The 23,399-nt window shown below is 39.4% G+C and overlaps 1 protein-coding gene across 1 annotated transcript in view; it reads right to left on the reverse strand.

Annotated features, from left to right (window-relative positions):
• Positions 1 to 7,222: 7,222 nt before the first annotated feature.
• LOC136875796 (uncharacterized) overlaps positions 7,223 to 23,399 on the reverse strand; it is a 28,368-nt gene continuing 12,191 nt past the window's right edge. The window contains exon 2 of the mRNA XM_067149399.2: positions 7,223 to 7,747. The gene's annotated coding sequence lies outside the window, so the exon portion shown is untranslated. The remainder of the gene's footprint in view (positions 7,748 to 23,399) is intronic.

Genomic DNA, 23,399 nt, shown 5'->3' on the forward strand with positions numbered 1-23,399 from the left:
ATGTTTGCACTCCACACTCTATCACTGTTTCTCGAAGACTAAAGCTTTTAGTCAACGAACGGGTTTAAACATGCACAATGACGTCATCACTGCAGCACGTGCTTACTCTAGCTTTCCCGATGCGTGATTAAACTTGTTCGAATTTACCGCCACCACATAGAGTGCAGCAGCGAGGTAAGCGATGTAAGATGGCGGTAGCTAAAGATGTCAGCACGGTGCTCTGTTGATTAAAGATGGCTGCTTGTCAAAAAGATTTTTTCAAGTTATCCGCCACCACATAGAGTGCAGCACTGAGGTTTGCGATGCAAGATGGCGGGTGACAGCTTGTCAAATAGATTTTTTTTCAAAGGTAAGTAGCTAAAGAGGGCAACACTGAGGTTAGCAATGCAAGATGGTGGATGACAGCTGTGACGTAAAATATTATTCGCAAGATAGCACCACGATGCTCTTTTCACTAAAGATGGCAGCTTGTTAAATAGAATTTTTCAAATTAACTGCCTCAAAGGTAAGTAGCTAAAGAGGGCAGCACTGTTCTCTCTGGATTAAAGATGGCTGCTTGTCGAAAAGAATTTTTCAAATCAACCGCCTCAAAGGTAAGTAGCTAAAGAGGGCAGCACTGTTCTCTCTGGATTAAAGATGGCTGCTTGTCGAAAAGAATTTTTCAAATTATCCGCCACCACAAAAAGGGCAGCACGGTGCTCTCTTGATTAAAGATGGTGGATGACAGCTGAAGAGCACATAGAATTTGTTTCCAAACAAGAGTACGTGGAATTTACCACCACCACATAGAGTGCAGCACTGTTCTCTGTAGATTAAAGATGGCGTATGACAGCTGACGAAATTACCCGCATGATAGCAGCACGGTGCTCTGTTGATTAAAGATGGCAGATGACACCTGTCAAAAAAGCACATGGCTTTGTTTCCAAACAAGAGCACGTGGAATTTGCCGCCACCACATTTCAAACTAAAGAGGGCAGCACTATGCTCTGTTGATTAAAGATGGCGGATGGTAGCTGTCCAAACAGCACGTGAGTTTGTTTCCAAACAAGAGCACGTGAAATTTTTCAATTTGCCGCCACCACATTTCAAAGGTATCTAGCTAAAGATGGCAGCACGGTGCTCTCTTGATTAAAGATGGCGGATGATAGCTAACAGAACTTTTCAAATTGCCCGCTACTACGTGCTTAAGGTAGTAGCCATAAAGAGGGCAGCACGGTGTTCTGTGGATTAAAGATGGTGGATGACAGCTGACGAAATTGCCCGCATGATAGCAGCACGGTGCTCTGTTGATTAAAGATGGCGGATGACAGCTGTCAAAAAAGCACATGGCTTTGTTTCCAAACAAGAGCACGTGGAATTTGCCGCCACCACATTTCAAAGGTATCTAGCTAAAGATGGCAGCACTGTGCTCTGTTGATTAAAGATGGCGGATGACGGCTGTCAAAAAAGCGCGTGTGTTTGTTTCCAAACAAGAGCATGTAGAATTTGCCGCCACCACATAGAGGGCAGCACGGTGTTCTCTTGATTAAAGATGGCTGCTGTCATGTGGAATTGCGTGCCACCACAGGTATCTAGCTAAAGAGGGCAGCACGGTGCACAAAGATGGCTGCTGTCAAAAAGCATTTTTCAAATTATCCGCCACCACATTTCAAAGGTAAGTAGCTAAAGAGGGCAGCACTGTGCTCTATAGATTAAAGATGGCGGATGACAGCTGTCAAAAAACACGTGGCTTTGTTTACCTCGCGCTAGTTAGGTTAAGTTGGTAGCACTAAGGTTTAGACCCGTCAAGATGGCAGCACTGCGGATGACGGGTGACGTATTTGCAGCTACTGCGATAAAGAGGGCAGCACAGTGCTCTGTGGTTTAAAGATGGCGGATGACAGCTGTCAAAAAAGCACGTGGCTTTGTTTACCACGCGCTAGTTAGGTTAAGTTGGCACTACTGAGGTTTAGGCTCGTCAAGATGGCAGTACTGAGGTTAGCGATGCGTTGTTGTCTGCCAAAAAAACACGTGGCTTTGTTTACCTCGCGCTAGTTAGGTTAAGTTGGTACTACTGAGGTTTAGGCCCGTCAAGATGGCAGTGCTGAGGTTAGCGATGCGTTGTTGTCTGTCAAAAAGCACGTGGCTTTGTTTACCTCACGCTAGTTAGGTTAAGTTGGCACTACTGAGGTTTAGGCCCGTCAAGATGGCAGCAGTGAGGTTAGCGATGCGTTGTTGTCGATGACAGCTGTCAAAAAGCACGTGGCTTTGTTTACAAATTCAAATCTCGCGCCAAAATTCAAATTTCCCGCGGGAGGAGGCCGCAGAACTGTCCAATTATACTACTATCTACAGTTATTCACAAATTATGCATGGTTATGCAGCTAAGATGTCCACCCCAAATAAGTCGTGAACAGTTTAAGATACTGACATTCTGTTTTCACTTTCGTTAATGGTATTACGGGATTCATAGTTGAACATGCAGTACTTTTCCTGGCTTTTGACAAAATGTATTGCCTCACACGTTTTCATATGAGAACGTATTTCACGCAATCATTGCCAATGATACACTATCAAGTTTACAGCTGTAGTTACTGGTACGTCGCACAGCTTGCACTACAGGGGGATCGATCTCGAGATCTACGACGCCTCTCTCGAGTCTCGAGCGAGAGCGTTGCCCATCAATACTTATATTCCCCAACTCGATTTTGGGTTTTGAACTGAACTTTAAAAATTGATTTCCTCAAACTAGTAAATTGTGACATAACACACTTTACACATCCACCTGTCAACTGACTTCATCAAAACAATATAAACAAACAGTTGACAGTTACAAGCATATGATCAAAATAATAACAAAGTGGAGAGAAGTGTCTAGTAAGATGAGATGAGCGAGGCCAGTTACTCAACTCTGTACAGTAAAATAAACAAAAATACTATACAATCAGCAACATTTATTTACATTAATTTTTACAAAAATATACAATAAAATTACAATCATTTATATTTATTTACATTAATTAGTACAAAAATACACTGACAGAAAAATATTCAACAGCATGAAATAAGAAATGTAGAATACAGAAATTTTGGCAATATATTTATCGAGGTAACATATTTAATTAATGAAAGGTACAAGACTTCAGGGTTAATATCCACGTGAGAAGCCATCGCAAATGTTCCATAATGGTGCATTAATAACAGGTGTAATCACTTGACTGTTGAATGCAGGCATGCAAATGTGCATGCATTGTATAGTACAGGTGCCGGGTGTCAGCTTGTGGGATGGAGTTCCATGCTTGTTGCTCTTGGCCAGTCAATGCAGGGACGGTTAACGCCAGTTGTGGATGGCGCTGGAAATGCCGTCCAATGATATCCCATATGTGCTCGATTGGGGACAGATTGGTGGATCGAGCACGCCAATGCAACATATCTACACTCTGTAGAGCACTTTGGGTTACAACACCAGCACAGGGGCGTGCACTGTCCTGTTGAAAAACACCCCCAGGAATGCTGTTCATGAATGGCAGCACAACAGGTTGAATCACCAGACAAGGGTGCATGGGATAACCACTAGAGTGCTCCTGCTGTCATAGGAAATTGCTCTCCAGACCAGAACTCCTGGTGTAGGTCCAATGTGTCGACACCGCAGACAGGTGGAAGGAATGCAGGCGCTCACCTGGCCTCCCCCTAACCAACACACGGCCATCACTGGCACCAAGGCAGAACCTGCTTTCATCGGAAAACACAACGGACCTCCACTCATTCCTCCCACGAGCTCTCGCTTCAACCCAGACGGCAGTGGTTTGGGGTAAGAGGAATGCATGCCGCAGGGCGTCCGGCTCGGAGCTGTCCTTCGAGTAACCAATTTCAAGCAGATCGCTGCGTCATTGTGGTGCCAACTGCAACTCAAATTGCTGCTGCATACACAGTCTGCTGTGCCACAGTCATATGCCGCATATGGCGGACCTTCCTCTTGGTGGTGCTACGGGGACGTCTGGAGCTCAGTCTTTTTACGAGCGTACCTTCTCGTGATCACTGCTACCAACACGCATGCACAGTGGAGACATTCCTGCCAAGTCGTTCTACTATAGGGTGGAAGGAAAATCCACCTTCACGTAGCCCTATTATAGGGCCTCGTTCAACCGCAATGAGCTCTTGATACTGGCCTCTTTATCATCGTAAAAGGCATTCTTGACCCACTCACAGTCACTCCGTCCAATCTCACAGGTAACTAATGCTCTCGCACAGTACAGCCCATATTTAAAGCAAACATGATGTGCAACGTCATGGGGCTGCTACTAGCGCCACGCTAATGCAATTTGCGGCAAATTTGAATCAACATCATCTTTCAGATGTATAAAAATGCCTACTAATGTTTGTTAATCTAGCACAACCCCTTCTTGGTGGTTTTTTTTTTTTCTGCCAGTGTATATAAAAAAATTACATTCATTTACAGGCAATATCTTTGAAAAAATATATATATAGCAATTCAATGAGAGTTACAATGATGTATTTGTATATTATATATCTCAATACAATCTCAAAAAATATATACTGGAAGATTTCCTGTTAAACTTTAATTTTGGGATAGTTCCCCAATAAGAAATAAAAATTATTATTCCAAGGTGTGTTTAAAGTCTGACAGTTTATACTGATTGTTGATAAAGTACAATATGATAAATACTGTAATATTCCAGTGTCTTAAATGATGAGTGATAAATTAGGTCAATCTATGGGATAACAATTAGAATGTTGAAGAAAGCGTAACATGTCACAGCTTTGAAAATCACAAAAATAACGCCTGGAGTCACTAATTACCATTTTTGTGAAGTGTGACAAATGTGATACCATGCCACAGGTCGCTTAGAGAAAATTTTCAGTAACTTACAGTGGTAAAAGCAAGTTCGGTCAAAAGACATTTTCTGGCTTTTAGCACCATGTGTAGTTGAAAAACAGAGCCTATTAAATGAACACCTTAAATTGAACTGAAGTCAAGAAATACTTGCAAAGATTTATTTCCTTCTCCTGAACTTTGTTTGCCATTTTCCAATGGTAAAAATGTAGGTTAGCATTTGGTATAATGTAAAACATGTAATTTTACAGCTAGAGTTTCTTATTTTTCCTTTAATGGTCAGAATCGAGTAGCTTAATGGACGTGATAAGATGAAAAGGAAATTTAATTTGGAGACTTGAGGCATGGATTCATGGGCTGCCCTCACAAATAATTTTGCATAATCTAAGATAATTTTAATTTACTCTAAAAGGATATAAGCCCCCTTTCTTCGCTGTTCTATCTTGCAGGAATGATAAAATGTTACCCATTTGTGAATGTAACTACAAATAAAATTCATTTTGGATCATTATTGACAATTATGTTATATAAGATGAAAAAACTAGTATAATTGTTCCTTCTAGTCATACATTCAAACTTATTCACAATTCAAAATTGTAAAAACATCAGATTAAAACAACAGGAGACCATCTTCAGTTGTCTAGAAATAACACTGGCTTAAAATTAATGTACTGAAAATTGCAAAACATGAGTACATTTTACATTCATATGATATACTTTAAGATAAAATAGGTGCATGCTAAAACATTTGATGAGAGAGTCGCTCGATGTGGTATGAAGAAGTCAGAATGAGTGTGACTATGTATGACATTGTGATGATATTGTAATAAAAGCTTCTTCTGTTCCTTAAAATTTGTTTCAGATAAAATATTAACAGCTAATTAATTAGAATTGTTGTTCCACTTTATATAAAAACTTCTAGAATGTTTGAGTTTACAAATGTAAACCGATTCAGCTTCTCAGGCATTGAATAATCGTGCCTTTCATTCACCAATTGAAAACGTCTCCAGTGTTCACTTGAATGAGATGGAACAGGATATCCTAAGCAAAGGTCATAAATATAAATGGGTGAACCCTTCAATCCATAATAATTTTGTTACCACTATAGCAGAAGCAGAATTAGCCTGTGACAACATCTGTTTGGATAAACAGGATGAGATTAAGTATGCAATTAAGAGGAAATCGAATATAAAGTACACAATAAACAAAAGAATGAAAATTTCAGAGGGTTCAAAAAAATACTTAAAAAATCTGAACCTTATAGTTATCAAGACTGACAAAGGGAACACTACAGTTATTTTAACAAAAAATGACTATGAACAAACCTTCTCAGAGAACAACTTCGCTAAAATTAAGGAAAAAAAAAAAAAAAACCCCACACAGGAACGTCAAACATATCTTGAATAATATTCATTTCCTCCTTACTGAATAAGAATATAAGAATTAGCCAATTTAACTACTATGAACCCAAGGCTTCCCTCAGCTAGGGCTTTGCCTAAAATTCATAGAAGTGGTGTCCCCATTAGACCAATAATAAACTTTAAAACTAGCCCCTTCACCTATAAAATATCACAATTTTTAAAAAACTAAGAACACCATCATTTTTTGGCTAACACTTCAGTTAAAAATTCAGTAGACTTCTATAATATCACTAAACAATTAAAATTCAAACCCAATTGTACCACTCAATCATTTGACATAACAAACATGTATGTAAACATACCTATAAAAAACACCACTGGTTTAGTTAAAAATTACTTGAATAAATTTATTACTCTTAGTACCTTGGAAATTGAATTTCTAACAATCTTAAGTTTTGTCATAAATAATTTTTTCATTCTCAAAGACCATTTATCTATCAACTGCTGAGAAAAAATGTTATTAATAAATACAAATGTATTTGTCACTGGTACAGATACGTGGATGATAAATTTGCAATCAATGATTAAAAAAAACACGGATGGAAAAACATTTTAGATCATCTCAATTCTTTTTACCCATACATTAAATTTCCATTAGGGTTGGAAGTTGACAAATCTTTGAATTATTCAGACTTTAAAATCACCAGGAATCACAACTGTCTTTTTTAAGACATCTACAGAAAGCCTACTCAAGATGATTAATATAATAAAACAGGACTATTTTTCACCCTTATTTTCATAAGAAAAGTTCCTTTTATCATTTGATACATAGATCCTTGAATATTCCGCTTTCTAAGCATAATTATAAGAAAGAAATTAGTACCATCTATGAAATAGCATTAAAAATGGATATAACAAAAACTATGTGAATAAAATTGTCACAAGGTGAAAGATAAACCTGTCACCACCTTAAAGAAAGATACTGCCGACACTAAAAAAAAAATAATTAAAAAAAAACAGCTGAAGATGGCTTACTGTTGTTTTAATCTGATGTTTTTACAATTTCGAATTGTGAATAAATGTGAATGTACATAACTGTCTCTGTGGGTAACTAGGCATCCAGAGAAATATGTGAAAAAAAAATCACCTGCTTGTGACCATGGTATTATAAATTGTCACAGTTACTAAACAGAAATAACAGATCAGGAGACCTTACTAAGGGGGAGAGCTAAACAGTTGTTAGAACAGCTCTCACTATAACGCTAAATTCTTCTTACAACCTGAGAGTGACACATGGTAAACCACTATTCTTACAAGTCAATAGATATAACTATGAAGTATAATAAAAGTCTTCATCATCACACCTTGAAAAGTCATTAATACCAACTGACCAATAATTAACACTGAGGCTATTATAAATATGAGGCTGTTTCTCATTCCACTGACATAAAAGCTGTGAATGAAAATACACTGCATTCCAGTATTAGATCTGTGTCAGCAATCAGAGAAGTTCATGAAATTACTTCAGTTGTTGAGTCGTGCAGTATTTTGACTGAAAGAAAAACAATAAAATTCTTTAATAAGACAAGTGCTATGAAAGATATACAGTGCATATGTATTTTGGCAAACTTTAAAAAAATATTTAAAAAAATAAACAGATAAGTTATAACTTAATATTTTATGGGGACAATATCAATATTTGGAGGAGAAAATAAAGTATACATTTTCAAAACTTTATGTAATTTAAAGAGAAATGGCATTGATTTAGAATACCTAGTCCAAGTGAAGGTCCAAAAATGGAAGTGATACATGACAAGTGAAGAAATTTTAATGTAATTTGAATAGAAATGGCATTGGTTCAGAATACCTACTCCAACCGAGGGTCGAAAAATGGAAGTGATAAATGACAGTTGAAGAAATTTTATCCAAAGTGCATGACTAGCTAATATGCAAATCTCTAGAGAGAAAAAGTAGTACAAGTGAATTCTCAGTAGATAATGCACTCAGTGAGTTGAAACTCTAATACAAACAATACAAAGGCAATGGCTGAAAAACACAAAACTGTTGTTTTCCTGGATAAGGCATCTGGAATAAATTTATTAAATTTTTGTATGCCTGGAAAATATTCAATGCTTAGTAGCAGAGCTGTGCAGGGTATAAACCACTTTTCTGTATCCGCTGAATTACCCAAGCTGGACAGGTCTAAGGCTAGACTAAGAGCAGTACCCTGGTCCTCGAGGTTGCGGGTTGGCCGTGGGGTAAACAAACCTACCCAGGGAAAAAGCACTTATTACAGAACCAAAGGAAACCGGGCGGATGTAACGGATAAATGACCCTGGCAACAGAAATAGCACATGAATTGCTTTTTCACAACAGGGAATGTAAGAACACTGAGTAAACCTGGAGGATTATTGAACCTGAAGAAGGAAATGAAGAAATATAATGTGATGGTGCTAGCAATACAAGAGGTAAACTGGAACGGATGTGGAATACTTGCAACTGGGATGCACACACCTTGTTCTATAGCTGTGGAACTGAGAATTTGTGTTTCTATTATTCATTATTTAAAGGTCTGCCATAATGTATTAGTAAATATACTAGATTTTGAATTTTATTGACAAGGCAGACCTTGAAATAATAACAGTAATTTAACACTAGAACAACAGCTGGGAGATTTGTGACCCAGCTGATAGTTCTTCCTTCCTTATCTTCTTTGTGTTTCTACCTGGAGTGCTAGATTTTAATGACTTTTCATAACTAATGGTGTTTAACAACCACACACAATTTTAGTTCTCGGGGAGGCAACACCCTGCTTAAAAAAATTCAGATTTTCCTAGAACCGTGGCTGGGTCAGATTTGACCCGTCCTTGATAATAAAGTGTTAACATCTGTTCTTCCATCTAGCTTCTTATACTTTTAGTTCATGTGTCATCGGGATTCTCCAGGCATATATACCGTGCCCAGGCTGGCAACATCGCATTGGCTGCGGAGGAAAGGAGAGGCACGAAACTGCTTAGTCACATCTGAAAAGTCGTGCAGTAAGGACACTACCCACGCTTTGTTGTGCAATAGGTACTAAGTTTTGCAGTATCTGTGTGTAAATAGCGTGTGAATAGTTGACAATGGCCGCACATCAATGACTTACTACTGAACAAAATATTATTGATGCCATAAATGACATTTCCGATGAGGAATCTTGGATTTTTTGTCCGATGAAGGATCATAGCTTGTACCTTTAGATTCGCAGAGGTGCCAACCTTTAAATTGGATTATCAGTAATTGCCTCCCACTGCCAAGAAAAATTTCGAGTCAAGTCAAAAGCATGCTCCTTCCTTCTCGATAATGACACCCCTTTTGCCCTTCCCTCTAGCAATCTATTCGAAATTATATCATATAACACAATAAAATTTGCACATAACCTGTAAGTTCTGTGATAAAACAGGTAGAACTTCATAGGCTACTCTGCAAGGATTATTACATAAAATGTTACTTTAAATGCTGCTCATTCCTTGTAGCTTGTTTCTCATGCAACATCCTTCCCACTGTGATAACATAAGCGATTCCAGTGCAGATATGTTTAATGTAGGCCGCACTTCATTCTGAATCTTTCTGTCAACTGTCAGGTACACTTAACGCAGCAAATACAAGATTACTGAGGGATTTATAGTGGAGAAGAGCAGCACCTGAGCTCCTTCATTCACAATGAATTTTACAACGCTTATGGGTAGCAAAAGGAAGTCGCGATCGAATAAGTATCATTACCAACTCATAAGCATTGAAATGAGGAGGAATTAGGAGAAAGGCTCGAAAGGATTGATCATTGTTCCTTCTGTTCTCTTTTTCCGTAGAAAATTATTGTTTTGTGATAATGTCAGTTTTTCCATAATAATCTCCCCTTTAACTGTAATTCCGTAATCGTGAGGTGAAATCCGTTATAATTACGGACAATCTGTAATAGTTGGCACCTCTGGATTCATCATCAGATGATGTCATACCATTTGAATCTGTAGCAAATCCTGATAAAGAAGGTATGCATTTCTAAACTTTCATTTTGTAATTTATGGACTATATCTTGGATTCTTTGCAAATTTCATACCAAAAAGTATTTAGATTACAGTTTCTCTTATCACTGTGATATTTATGTTTGGGCTATTATGTTTATATAGCCCGGTGTATTTTTACTTGCTGTAAATATTATTTTCGGGCTGACAAACTAAGACAAACTTTATCTTTGTATCTAATCAGGTCTTGAAATGCCAGGGTCGTCAAAGGGAGCGTGACCAGGAGTACTGTTCAGTTCCTTCATCGGGAGAGGAGACCATCGCTAACGGTCAAGGAATTGTACAATCTGACGACAACAGAGAGGATGCGCCAGAAGTGAAACAAGGCAGGTTTTGTGTTGAGAGCCTGATTCAGCTTCCAGCAGGTACAGAAATTGTATCTACAGATGGCAAAACCTGGAAAGTTGGAGTAATTGGTGATGTTAAAGCTGGTAGACGTGGAGCTCAAAATGTGTTCAGAGATCATGCTGAACCTACTGCACATGCTTCACGTAATGTGTATGTGGTTGGCGACTTATGATCACGGACAAGATTTTGAAACATATTGTGACATGTACTGAGACAGAGGCACATCGTGTATTGATGTCAGATGATTGGTGTCTAAAGATTGAGGACTGACTGTACATTTGTGGCATCATAGGAGCTCAGAACTGGACTCATTGTGGTCAGAGAAGTGGGGCAGTCCTATTGTAAAATCAACAATTGCTCGTGATAGATTCAGAGAAATAATGAGTTTCTTGAGATTTGATATCAAATCTACAAGGTCAGAAAGACTAAAAGAAGACAAATTTGTATTGGTATCAGAAATCTGGAATGTCTTCATTCCAAATACCCAAAGTAGCTATATACCTGGAGCATATATAACTGTTGACGAGCAGCTATTCCCTTCTATATGCCGCTGTAAATTTTTGCAGTTTATGGCCTTGAAACCAGAGAAATATGGGCAGAAGTATTGGATGGTGGTAGACAAAGACTCCAAATATGCCGTGAACGCTTTCCTGTATCTCGTAAAATATGATGCTAGGCCGAAGAATGAGCGCCTTGGTGGTTTTGTAGTAAAGAAGTTGATAAACCTAATATGAAGAAGGGAAGAAATGTCACATGTGACAATACCTTGAACAAGGCTCCCAGGGAAGTACTAGTATGTGTGAAAAAAGCAAAACACAATTTGCACAGCACAGTGCTGCTGAATAAACATGATATGTCACTGACAATCTATCAGGGAAAGAGCAACAAAAATGTTCTCGTTCTCAGCGCTATGCACACTGATGTGAAAATAGAGCCTGGTAACAAAAAGAAGCCAGACACAGTCACGTTTTACAACGGCACAAAATATGGAATAGATGCGGTCGATCAAATGGCTCGCAAATACTCAACCAAGGCACCATTTAGATGCTGACCAGTTCACACATCCTACAACTGGGTGGATTTGGCAAGAATAAATGCCTGGGTAGTGAACAATGCATTGAATGAAAAGAAACTGAAATGCAGGGACTTAATTCTGCAGCTGGATGAAGAGCTCGCTGAGAAATATGCATCAACTAGGATTGCAAATGCCTGCACCATTATTCTAGATGAGATTCCTAAGAGACAGGAAAAGCGCACGCATTGTCAGGTAAGTCCAATTGCAAAGGAAACAAATTGTTGGTGAAGAGCCATTCCTGCAAAAAGACTATTTGCAGCAAGTGTACAGCCAAGGAGTACTATGTGTGCTCAATGTGTGTTGTGTGAAATGCCATTCCTGCAAAGAAACTATTTGCAGCATACTGTACATCATTGACATTCGCCAGTTAAGTTACACAATTGTCTAAATGTTCATTTTTATTCTTAATATTCTAAATTTCAAATAAATTATCTAGCGCATGTAACGGTATATTCCTTAGTTACCAAATCCCAATCCATTAGTTAATAATCACTAAAACGGGAGGTGGGTCATAAATGACCCAGCCATGGTTCTAGGGGGTATACAGAGTGCCGCAGTTATAGTGTTACGTCAATACGGACCATTGGTGGCTATTATGGTCAAGCTTATAGATACAGAATTTGTGTTCTTTGAACAAAAGCCTGCTTCTTCAATATATCTTTCATATCTACATATGCACCAACAGAAGATACAGAGTCGGCAGAAAAAAGGTATCTTTTATGAACTGGAACAAGAATTAGCACTAGTGGCAAAGCATGATATTAAAGTAGTTATGAGGGACTTCAACACCCAAGTGGGAAGAGAAATTGCTCACAGGAAAGGAGCTAGTAAGGAGAGTTCGCATGAGGTTTTGAATGATAATGGTATAAGGTTGACTGATTTTGCAACGGGTAATAACATGCTTATTAAAAGCACATGGATGCAAAGGAAGGATAAAAGAAAAGTAACATGGTGCTCCCCTTATGAGATCACAAAAAACCAAATTGATCATGTGTTTATAGATAGACGGCATGCTTCAGATGCCCTCGAAGTGGATAGTTGTCGAGGTGCAGATGGAGACGGTGAGCATTACCTGGTAACAGTCAAATACACCCAAAGGATAGCCTACTATACAGAGATTAGGAGAGCTGTTACACCCAGGTTTGATGATGCTAAGTTGAGAAAGGATGAAAATACAGCACAGAAATATGCAAGAGTTTTGACAATTAGCCTCAATGAAATGGAAGATTGGACCGGAGAGAGTACTGAAGTAAGGTGGCAAACTGTTAAAGGTATAATATACAAAATGGCTGAAACTGTTTTGGGGAGAAAGAAACAATCGAGGACTCACCATTGGTTTGATGAAGAATATAAGAAGATTGAAGAAAATAATTAAGCAAGAAGGAGAATGTTACAGAGAAGAACAAGAACTACTGTCGAAGAATACAGGGAGAAGAGAAAGGAAGCAGACAAGGAATGTAGGAAGAAAAAAAAGAGAGAATCTGAGAAACAGCAGACTGAAGAGTTAGAAGAGTGAAAGACTGCTCAGGAAACTAGATGTATAAAGAAGGGATTTCAACCCAGAACAGTTTTCTGTAAAGATAAGAAGGGAAATCTAATTGGAGGTAAAGATCAAATGTTAGGCATATGGGTGGAGTATTTTAGTGAATTGCTGAATACGGAATAAGGATACAAAGGTAGGGTTGAAGATGGACAGATGGAAGAGATGGGACAAGAACAAAGCAGAGGAGAGCTGGACATGGAATCAATCAAGGAACCTATATTGCAAGACGTAAAAATGGAATTAAGGCTCTCAAAAACATAAGGCACAAGGAGAAGACAACATTACAGCAGAAATGTTAAAATACGGAGGTGGGAAACTGACAAGCTGGTTGCATTAGATTATGGTAGAGATATGGCAAAAGGAGAAAACACCAGAGCAATGGAATATAGCAATGTTGTTGTTTGAGTCATCAGTCCATATACCGGTTTGATGCAGCCCTACATGCCACCCTATCCTGTGCTAACATTTTCATTTCTACGTAACTATTGCATCCTACATCTGCTCTAATCTGCTTGTCATATTCATACCTTGGTCTACCCATACCATTCTTACCACCTACACTTCCTTCAAAAACCAACTGAACAAGTCCTGGGTGTCTTAAGATGTGTCCTATCATTCTATCTCTTCTTCTCGTCAAATTTAGCCAAACCAATCTCCTCTCACCAATTCGATTCAGTACCTCTTCATTCGTGACTCGATCTATCCATCTCACCTTCAGCATTCTTCTGTAACACCACATTGCAAAAGCTTCTATTCTCTTTCTTTCTGAGCTAGTTATCGTCCATGTTTCACTTCCAAACAATGCCACGCTCCACACGAAAATCTTCAAAAACATCTTTCTAATTCCAACATCAATGTTTGGAGTGAGCAAATTTCTTTTTCTTAAGAAAGCTCTTCCTTGCTTTTGCTAGTCTGCATTTTATGTCCTCCTTACTTCTGCCATCGTTAGTTATTTTACTACCCAAGTAAAAATATTCATCTACTTCCTTTAAGACTTCATTTCCTAATCTAATTTTTCCTACATCACCTGCCTTCGTTCGACTGCACTCCAATACTTTTGTTTTGGACTTATTTATTTTCATCGTGTACTCCTTACCCAAGACTTCATCCATTCCATTCAGCAACTCGAGATCTTCTGCAGTCTCAGATAAAATAACGATATCATCGGCAAATCTCAAGGTTTTGATTTCCTCTCCTTGGACTGTGATTCCCTTTCCAAATTTATCTTTGATTTCCTTTACTGCCTGTTCTATGTAAACAATGCAAAGGAGAGGGGACAACCTGCAGCCTTGCCTCACTCCTTTCTGGATTGCTGCTTCTTTTTCAAAGCCCTCGATTCTTATCACTGCAGACTGATTTTTATACAGATTGTAGATAATTCTTCGTTCTCGGTATCCGATCCCTATCATCTTCAGAATCAAATAGCTTGGTCCAATCAATATTATCGAATGCCTTTTCTAGATCTACGAATGCCATGTACGTGCGCTTGTCCTTCTTGATTTGATCCTCTAAGATCAGACGTAAAGTCAGGATTGCTTCACGTGTTCCTACATTTCTTCTGAAGCCAAATTGATCTTCTCCCAACTCAGCTTCAACTTGTTTTTCCATTCTTCTGTAAATAATACGTGTAAAAATTTTGCAGGCATGAGATACTAAACTAATGGTGCGGTAGTTTTCACACCTGTTAGCACCGGCTTTCTTGGGAATAGGTATAACAACATTCTTCCGAAAATCGGATGGGACTTCTCCTGTCTCATACATGTTGCACACTAAATGAAATAACCTTGCCATGCTGGTTTCTCCTAAGGCAGTCAGTAATTCAGAGGGAATGTCATCAATTCCAGGTGCCTAGTTCCTATTGAGGTCACTCACAGCTGTCAAACTCTGACCTCAAAATTGGGTCTCCCATTTCATCAGCATCAACAGCCTCTTCATGTTCCAGAACCAAATTATCTACATCTTTACCTTCATACAACTGCTGAATATGCTCCTGCCATCTTTCTGCTTTGTCTTCTTTCCCTAGAAGTGGCTTTTCATCTGAGCTATTAATATTCATACTCCTAGATTTCCTTTCTCCAAAGGTTTCCTTGATTTTCCTGTATGCAGCATCTACCTTTCCCAGGACCATACAGCCTTCGACATCCTTGCACTTCTCCTACAGCCATTCTTCCTTAGCTACCTTACACTTTCTATCCACTTGATTCTTTAATCACCTGTATTCTTTTCTGCCCTCTTCATTTCTAGCATTCTTGTATTTTCGTCGTTCATCAATCAGGTCTAGTATCTCCTGAGTTATCCACTGATTCTTAGTTGATCTTCTCTTCCTTCCTAACATTTCTTCAGCAGCCCTACTGACTTCATTTTTCATGACTATCCACTCTTCCTCTATAGTGTTTCCTTCAGCCTCTTCATTTAGTCCTTGTGCAACATGTTCCTTGAAACAATCCCTCACACTCTTGTCTTTCAACTTGTCTAGATCCCATCTTTTTGCATTCTTTCCTTTCTTCAATTTCTTCAACTTCAGATGGCATTTCATGACCAACAAGTTGTGGTCAGAGTCCATGTCTGCACCTGGGAAAGTTTTGCAATCCAACACCTGGTTTCTGAATCTCTGCCTAATCATAATGAAGTATATTTGATACCTTCCAGTGTCTCCAGGTCTCATCCACGTATACAGCCGTCATTTGTGGTGTTTGAACCAAGTATTGGCAAGGACTAAATTATGATCAGTGCATAATTCAACCAGCCGACTTCCTCTTTCGTTCCTTTGTCCCAATCCAAATTCTCCTACTGTACCACCTTCTCTTCCTTGGCCTACCACTGCATTCCAGTCTCCCATCACAATTAGATTCTCGTCACCTTTTACATATTGTATTAAATCTTCTATCTCTTCGTATATTCTTTCGATTTCTTCATCATCCGCTGAACTAGTAGGCATATAGACCTGCACTATTGTGGTGGGCATTGGTTTGGTGTCTATCTTGACGACAATAATTCTTTCACTATGCTGGTCGTAGTAGCTTACCCGCTGCCCTATTTTCTTATTCATTATTAAACCAACTCCTGCATTTCCCCTGTTTGATTTTGTGTTGATAATTCGGTAGTCGCCTGACCAAAAATTTTCTTCTTCCTGCCAACGTACTTCACTTATACCAACTACATCTAACTTTAGCCTATCCATCTCCCTTTTCAGATTCTCTAACCTACCACAATGATTCAAACTTCTAACATTCCACGCTCCGACTCGCAGAATGTCAGTATCCATCTTCCTGATGATCGCCCCCTCTCGTGTAGTCCCCACCCTGAGATCCGAATGGGGGACTAGTTTACCTCCGGAATATTTTACCCGGGAGGAAGCCATGATCAGTACATCATTCATACAGAGAGAGCTGCATGTCCTTGGGAGTTAGTTACGGCTGTGGTTTCCCGTTGCTTTCAGCCGTGTAGCAGTATCAAAACAGCTAAGCCATGTTGAGTATTATTACAAGGCCGTATCAGTCAATCATCTAGACTGCCGCCCTTGCAACTACCGAAAGGCTGCTACCCCCCCCCACCCCCTTTCGATGATTAGCAATACCCTGCCTTATACATAAGAAACATGATAAAGCAGACAGTGTAAATGATAAGAGGAATAGCACTGCTATGTATTGCTTATGACATCTTAGCAAAAATCATATCTGGAAAGCTGAGACCATACACTGAAGAATATCCAGGAGATTACCAGTGTGGCTTCAGAATTAACAGATCTATGGACCAGATTTTACTATCGGATAGATCCTTTACAAATGTTATGAGTATAACACTGATGTTCACCAGCTATTTATTAATTCTTCTGAATGTGGCAACAACAATATGTAAAGTGTGAGCATACTTTATCAAAAGCTTTTGAAGTTAACCAAGGATTGTGACAGGGTGATGTACTGTACACCCTTCTGTTTAACATTGCCTTGGAGAGGGTAATACAAATAGTCTAATACAAGAGAGCAACACAAATGGAACGTTTAATCAAATCGAATGAAACAACACCTTACATATGCAGATGATATTGATTTGCTATCCAGAAGCAAACTGGATCTGGGAGATAAGTTGGGAAAACTAAAAAAATGTGGGGCTGAGATGGGACTGACGATTAATCAGTCAAAAACTAAGTACGAAAAAGTATAATCATCATCATCATCATCAAGTTTCCAGGTGTGGTTTACGAGCGCTTTTAGTCTATTCATGTATCACTGCTCCTTCAAGACTTCATCCCGGTTGATTCCTTTGGATATGATATCTTCCTTCACTTGGTCCAGCCATCTCCTCCTTGGTCTTTAAAGAGGTCTCTTTCCAGTAATCGCAGTATGCAACCATTGTTTTGCAATTCTTCTGTCATACGTTTGACGTGATCAAACCATCACAAACGTGCCCAAGTTATGGTCTCCTTCAGGGACTGATTTATAGAGCTCTATAGTTAATGCATTTTTTTCGACTGCCTTTCTTGAACAGGGGAACTATAACTCTCTTTTTCCAGTCATCTGGTATTATATTATCCTTTCATATTGGCCTTATCACCCTGTATAGGCAATGAATTCCTTGTGTGCCAGCAGCTTTAATCATGTCTGCACTTCGTTCATCAAAGCCAGTAGCTCGTTCATTGTGCATAAGTTTAAGGGTTGAAAAGAAAATGGTGTATGGCGTTTAGTGCCGGGAGTGCCCGAGGACATGTTTGGCTTGCCAGGTGCAGGTCTTTTGATTTGACACCCGTAGGCGAGCTGCGCATCATGATAAGGATGAAATAATGATGAAGAAGACAACACCTACACCCAGCCCCCGTGCCAGCGAAATTAACACATTAATGACGGGCTAAGTTAATTAACGTAGTTTCGTATCGGTGTGCGGGCGACAGGCTACGTAAATTAACTTTTTCTCACATTGCTTCATTCTTATGATTTTTTCCTCTCCACTGCTTATTAATCAAATTATTTTGTGTTGTTTACAAACTAAAGTCTTTGTTGATCAGAATTTACATAGATATATTTCCTTAGCAATGCTTTCGGCACAGGAAGTGTGGTTTCATAACACTCAGTACCGCGCGACCGAGTGTTTTGTCAGGTGTCAGCATGGCACACCGTAGCAAAGACAGCTTGAACGATGATAAAATATTTATAGAATTGCATGGTGATAGTTTATCTTATGTCCCCAGTGATTGTGAAAGTGTAAGGATTAGTGATTTTGAAGATGTGTGTCCGTCAACATGAAAATATACGCGTGGAAGTGAAAATGCGACATTCAGTTCAGACGAGTCTGTTGCCGGCGACAATAATACGAGTGAAGATGCCAGTAGTGACAGTGAGGTTGATGGATGGACAAATAAGGATGGAAACAGTCCTAGAACCATTTATATATTTTACAGGCCTCACTTATACAGCCAGTAATTCCGCGAGTATCCCGGAGGTAGTAGATCGTCCCCTAGGCGATGACTTGCTTCAGCTGCTTGTGGAACAATCAAATCTCTATTATGAGCAAAATTCCGAGAGGTATAAAACCTCCCCAAAATCCCAGAAATGGAAACATATAAATGTGATGGAAGGAAAAAGTACCCTCAGAAGCCCTGTACACAAGAAATGCAAGGACACAAGGTATATCTGCTTCACGCAATACCACACTAAAATCAAGTACTAGAATCACTGGCAAGTGCTCTCACCAGGTTTCAATAATTTATTCCATGTCATTTAAAAGTCACATGTATTTATATTTCATACTACTTCTCAAGCTAGGTGTGCTTCTGTTGCCGGTCGACAGGAAAGAATGGAGTAGTGCGCGCCCGAACAACAATGTGTTAACCAATGATGGTTAAAATTCCTGACCCTGCCGGGAATCGAACCCGGGACTCCCGCGACCAAAGGCCAGCACACTAATCATTTAGCCATGGAGCTGGACTTTTAAGGGCTGATTCTACTTTACTCCAAGTTGGTGGTGTTTCTTCAGATATATTATCACTGCAGCTTGACTGAATCTGTGCATTACGACTGGAGTTGTTCTTTTTTATACCATTGTATAAATTATCAAAGTATAATTTCATAATTTCTCTTATTTCTCTGCCTTCCCTAGTGATGCTCCCATCTGGTTTCTGTCAAGCTGTTATTTGCTCATAATTACTCCTGATATCTCTAGTAACAATGTACAGCAATTTGGAATTTGCTTTTCTATCTTCTTCCAATTTATTTGTAAAATCAATCCAAGAATTTTGTTTTTCTTCTGCTACTATTTGTTTTACTCGCAGTCTACAATATCTGTATGTCTGTTGTAATTCACTCACTTTTAATTAATCTTTTCAATCTCCTTTCTGAATTTCTTTATCTCAAGCCTTTCTTGCTTCATTTTTCTTCTGAACTGCATACTTCATCATTCCACCAGGCTGTTTTTCTTTCCTTTACTTTACTACTAGTTTTGGCACATATTTCTACAGCATTTCCAACACGACATTCTTTGAATCTGTTCCACTCTGTATTTGCTCCTTATGTTCTGTCTACAGGTATTTTGGAGGCCACCATTTTTGTATTCATTTTGTTTTCTACTGTTGTCAGTTTGCATGTTTTAGTTTTTGGTTTTCCTTGTGTGTGGACTTTTACATTTTCGATGATTGAAAGAAGCAATATGTGGTCACTATCGAAGCTCTCACTTGCTACAACCTTAACATCAAAATAGTTTGACCAGCTTTTCCATCAGGTATTATGTAATCTATTAAGGATTTGGATTGTCCATCCCAACTATACCTTGTTATTTTGTGAGATAATTGTTTTTGAAACAAGGTGTTATTTATTTTTAAGCCATTTTTTGCACAAAGATATAGAAGTTGTTCACATTAATGGTTCCTGGTACCAAAACCATGCAGGCCCAACACATTTTCATACCCAAGTCTGTCTGTTCCCACTTGTGCATTCAGATCACCCATCATTAATGCATTTTCCACTCCTTTAGTAGCTTCCTCCAGGTCAGTTTCTTCTTCATCACATCCAGACTGTGGGGCATATACCTGTACGAATTAACACCACCTTACTGAAGAGCAGCAGTTTCATAATCCATTAGCTTCATGTCCCATACTGATAATTCCAATGATCACAAGTCTAAAGATTGGACTTTTCACCTAATCAATACTACTGCAATATTTATTATAAGGTACATAAAACATTTTACATTACGGTGCCGGTTTTGACCCTATGTGTGGGTCATCTTCAGCTGCTGAAGAAACTTTATCTTTTTTAAAAATAACATAATATTAAAGTACTACTTATTCTACACTGACTGACAGAGCAAATGCAACACCAAGAAGGAGTGGTCAGAACTTTATGCCAATTGCAGGGTAGACTGACGTCACTGAGGTATGCTCATGATGTGAAATGCGCCGCTGTGCTGCGCACGTAGCGAACGATAAATGGGACACGGCGTTGGCGAATGGCCCACTTCGTACCGTGATTTCTCAGCCGACAGTCATTGTAGAACGTGTTGTCGTGTGCCACAGGACACGTGTATAGCTAAGAATGCCAGGCCGCCGTCAACGGAGGCATTTCCAGCAGACAGACGACTTTACGAGGGGTATGGTGATTGGGCTGAGAAGGGCAGGTTGGTCGCTTCGTCAAATCGCAGCCGATACCCATAGGGATGTGTCCACGGTGCAGCGCCTGTGGCGAAGATGGTTGGCGCAGGGACATGTGGCACGTGCGAGGGGTCCAGGCACAGCCCGAGTGACGTCAGCACGCGAGGATCGGCGCATCCGCCGCCAAGCGGTGGCAGCCCCGCACGCCACGTCAACCGCCATTCTTCAGCATGTGCAAGACACCCTGGCTGTTCCAATATCGACCAGAACAATTTCCCGTCGATTGGTTGAAGGAGGCCTGCACTCCCGGCGTCCGCTCAGAAGACTACCATTGACTCCACAGCATAGACGTGCACGCCTGGCATGGTGCCGGGCTAGAGCGACTTGGATGAGGGAATGGCGGAACGTCGTGTTCTCCGATGAGTCACGCTTCTGTTCTGTCAGTGATAGTCACCGTAGACGAGTGTGGCATCGGCGTGGAGAAAGGTCAAATCCGGCAGTAACTGTGGAGCGCCCTACCGCTAGACAACGCGGCATCATGGTCTGGGGCGCTATTGCGTATGATTCCACGTCACCTCTAGTGCGTATTCAAGGCACGTTAAATGCCCACCGCTACGTGCAGCATGTGCTGCGGCCGGTGGCACTCCCGTACCTTCAGGGGCTGCCCAATGCTCTGTTTCAGCAGGATAATGCCCGCCCACACACTGCTCGCATCTCCCAACAGGCTCTACGAGGTGTACAGATGCTTCCGTGGTCAGCGTACTCTCCGGATCTCTCACCAATCAAACACGTGTGGGATCTCATTGGACGCCGTTTGCAAACTCTGCCCCAGCCTCGTACGGACGACCAACTGTGGCAAATGGTTGACAGAGAATGGAGAACCATCCCTCAGGACACCATCCGCACTCTTATTGACTCTGTACCTCGACGTGTTTCTGCGTGCATCGCCGCTCGCGGTGGTCCTACATCCTACTGAGTCGATGGCGTGCGCATTGTGTAACCTGTATATCGGTTTGAAATAAACATCAATTATTCGTCCGAGCCGTCTCCGTTTTTTCCCCAACTTTCATCCCTTTCGAACCACTCCTTCTTGGTGTTGCATTTGCTCTGTCAGTCAGTGTATTATTTGGGTCCACCTTTTCAATACAAAATGTCAATAGTTTAAATTACATAAATGATTAGGGACTAGTTTCGACCTAGTACTAGGTCATTGTCAGCCTAAAGCAAAATTAAAACACAAAATATCGAAGAAATTAAGCAAATGTACAATATAACTATTTATAATAGTTTATTTAAATCCGCCTTGATCAATACACTCATTAAATGAAAGAAACATTATTTATTAACCATACATGTTTCGGGAAATCTCAACCATTCCCTTCATCAGTGGTTAGATCAAAGAATAACATAATGACACAATCTTTTGTTTTACAATTTAAAGGAGTATTGTTTCCCAATACATCATGTCAAAGAGTAAAGAGAACTTACGAAATATTATAAAAATGATCAATACATACAATTTTGGTTGAACTGAATGAGAAACACTATACAAATTTATGATCTTCAAGTTTTTCTTCTTTTCTTCTTCTTTTTGTTCCTTAAATGATTATATGCTAGCCTAAACAGTGGGTTATCTTCTGTACTTTTCTCATTTAAACTTGATTCAGAATTACATTTTTGTGTAAGGTAAATTTCTAAATTTTCCAAAACATTCATTAGTTTTCCCTTTCTGGTCGAATGTAATAATTTCATGTCATTGGAAATGTCTGTAAATTTATGATTCATTTCAACCATATGTTCTCCCATTGCCGAATATCTTTTATGTTTGACCGCATTAACGTGTTCTTTGTACCTTATTAACAGAAATTAAGCAATGTAAAGACACATACGGTCTCGTAAAAGTACATACCATGTGAGATATTGTGCAGCACTATGTTAAAAAATAACTCTCTGAAAGAGATTCATAATAAGTCCAGTGCATATTAAGATGATGTTATAGAAAGGAATTCTTGAATTGCTGGAATATGCTGCCTCCTTTAAGATGCAGGTATCCAATTGAAGAACCAATGAGCCGAAGTTACGTCGTTTATTTATGAATAAAGTCCAGTGCGCCATATAGCATTAAAAAGTCCAGTGCGCACTAAAAAGATGTTAAAGAAAGAATTCTTCAGTTGCTGGATAAGGAGATTAGAATAAGCTGGCTCCTTTAAGATACTGGTATCCAATTGAAGAACCACTGAGCCGAAGTCATGTCATTTATTTACAATTAAAGACCAGTGCGCCGTGTAGCATTAAAAAGACATTTGGTCAGGTGGAAGAAAATATTTAAACAAAATATGTCATAAGGGAATTAACGCGTGTTGTAATAAGCTGAAGAGAGAAATGGGGGTAGGTGAGGTTCAAATTTCTTTCTTTCTTTCTTTCTTTCTTTCTTTCTTTCTTTCTTTCTTTCTTTCCTTGCTGTCATTTATTCAGAGTCAACTGCGAATTTCTATCCACCTTTATTTAACTCCATATATGTTAATCCTCCTCGCGTAACATCCATTGTCCTTCAAGATTCTAGAAACAGAAGACCTTTCTTCTAGCATCTTACTTCGC

The sequence above is a fragment of the Anabrus simplex genome, chromosome 6, assembly GCF_040414725.1.
Source record: "Anabrus simplex isolate iqAnaSimp1 chromosome 6, ASM4041472v1, whole genome shotgun sequence".
NCBI classification, from domain to species: domain Eukaryota; kingdom Metazoa; phylum Arthropoda; class Insecta; order Orthoptera; family Tettigoniidae; genus Anabrus; species Anabrus simplex.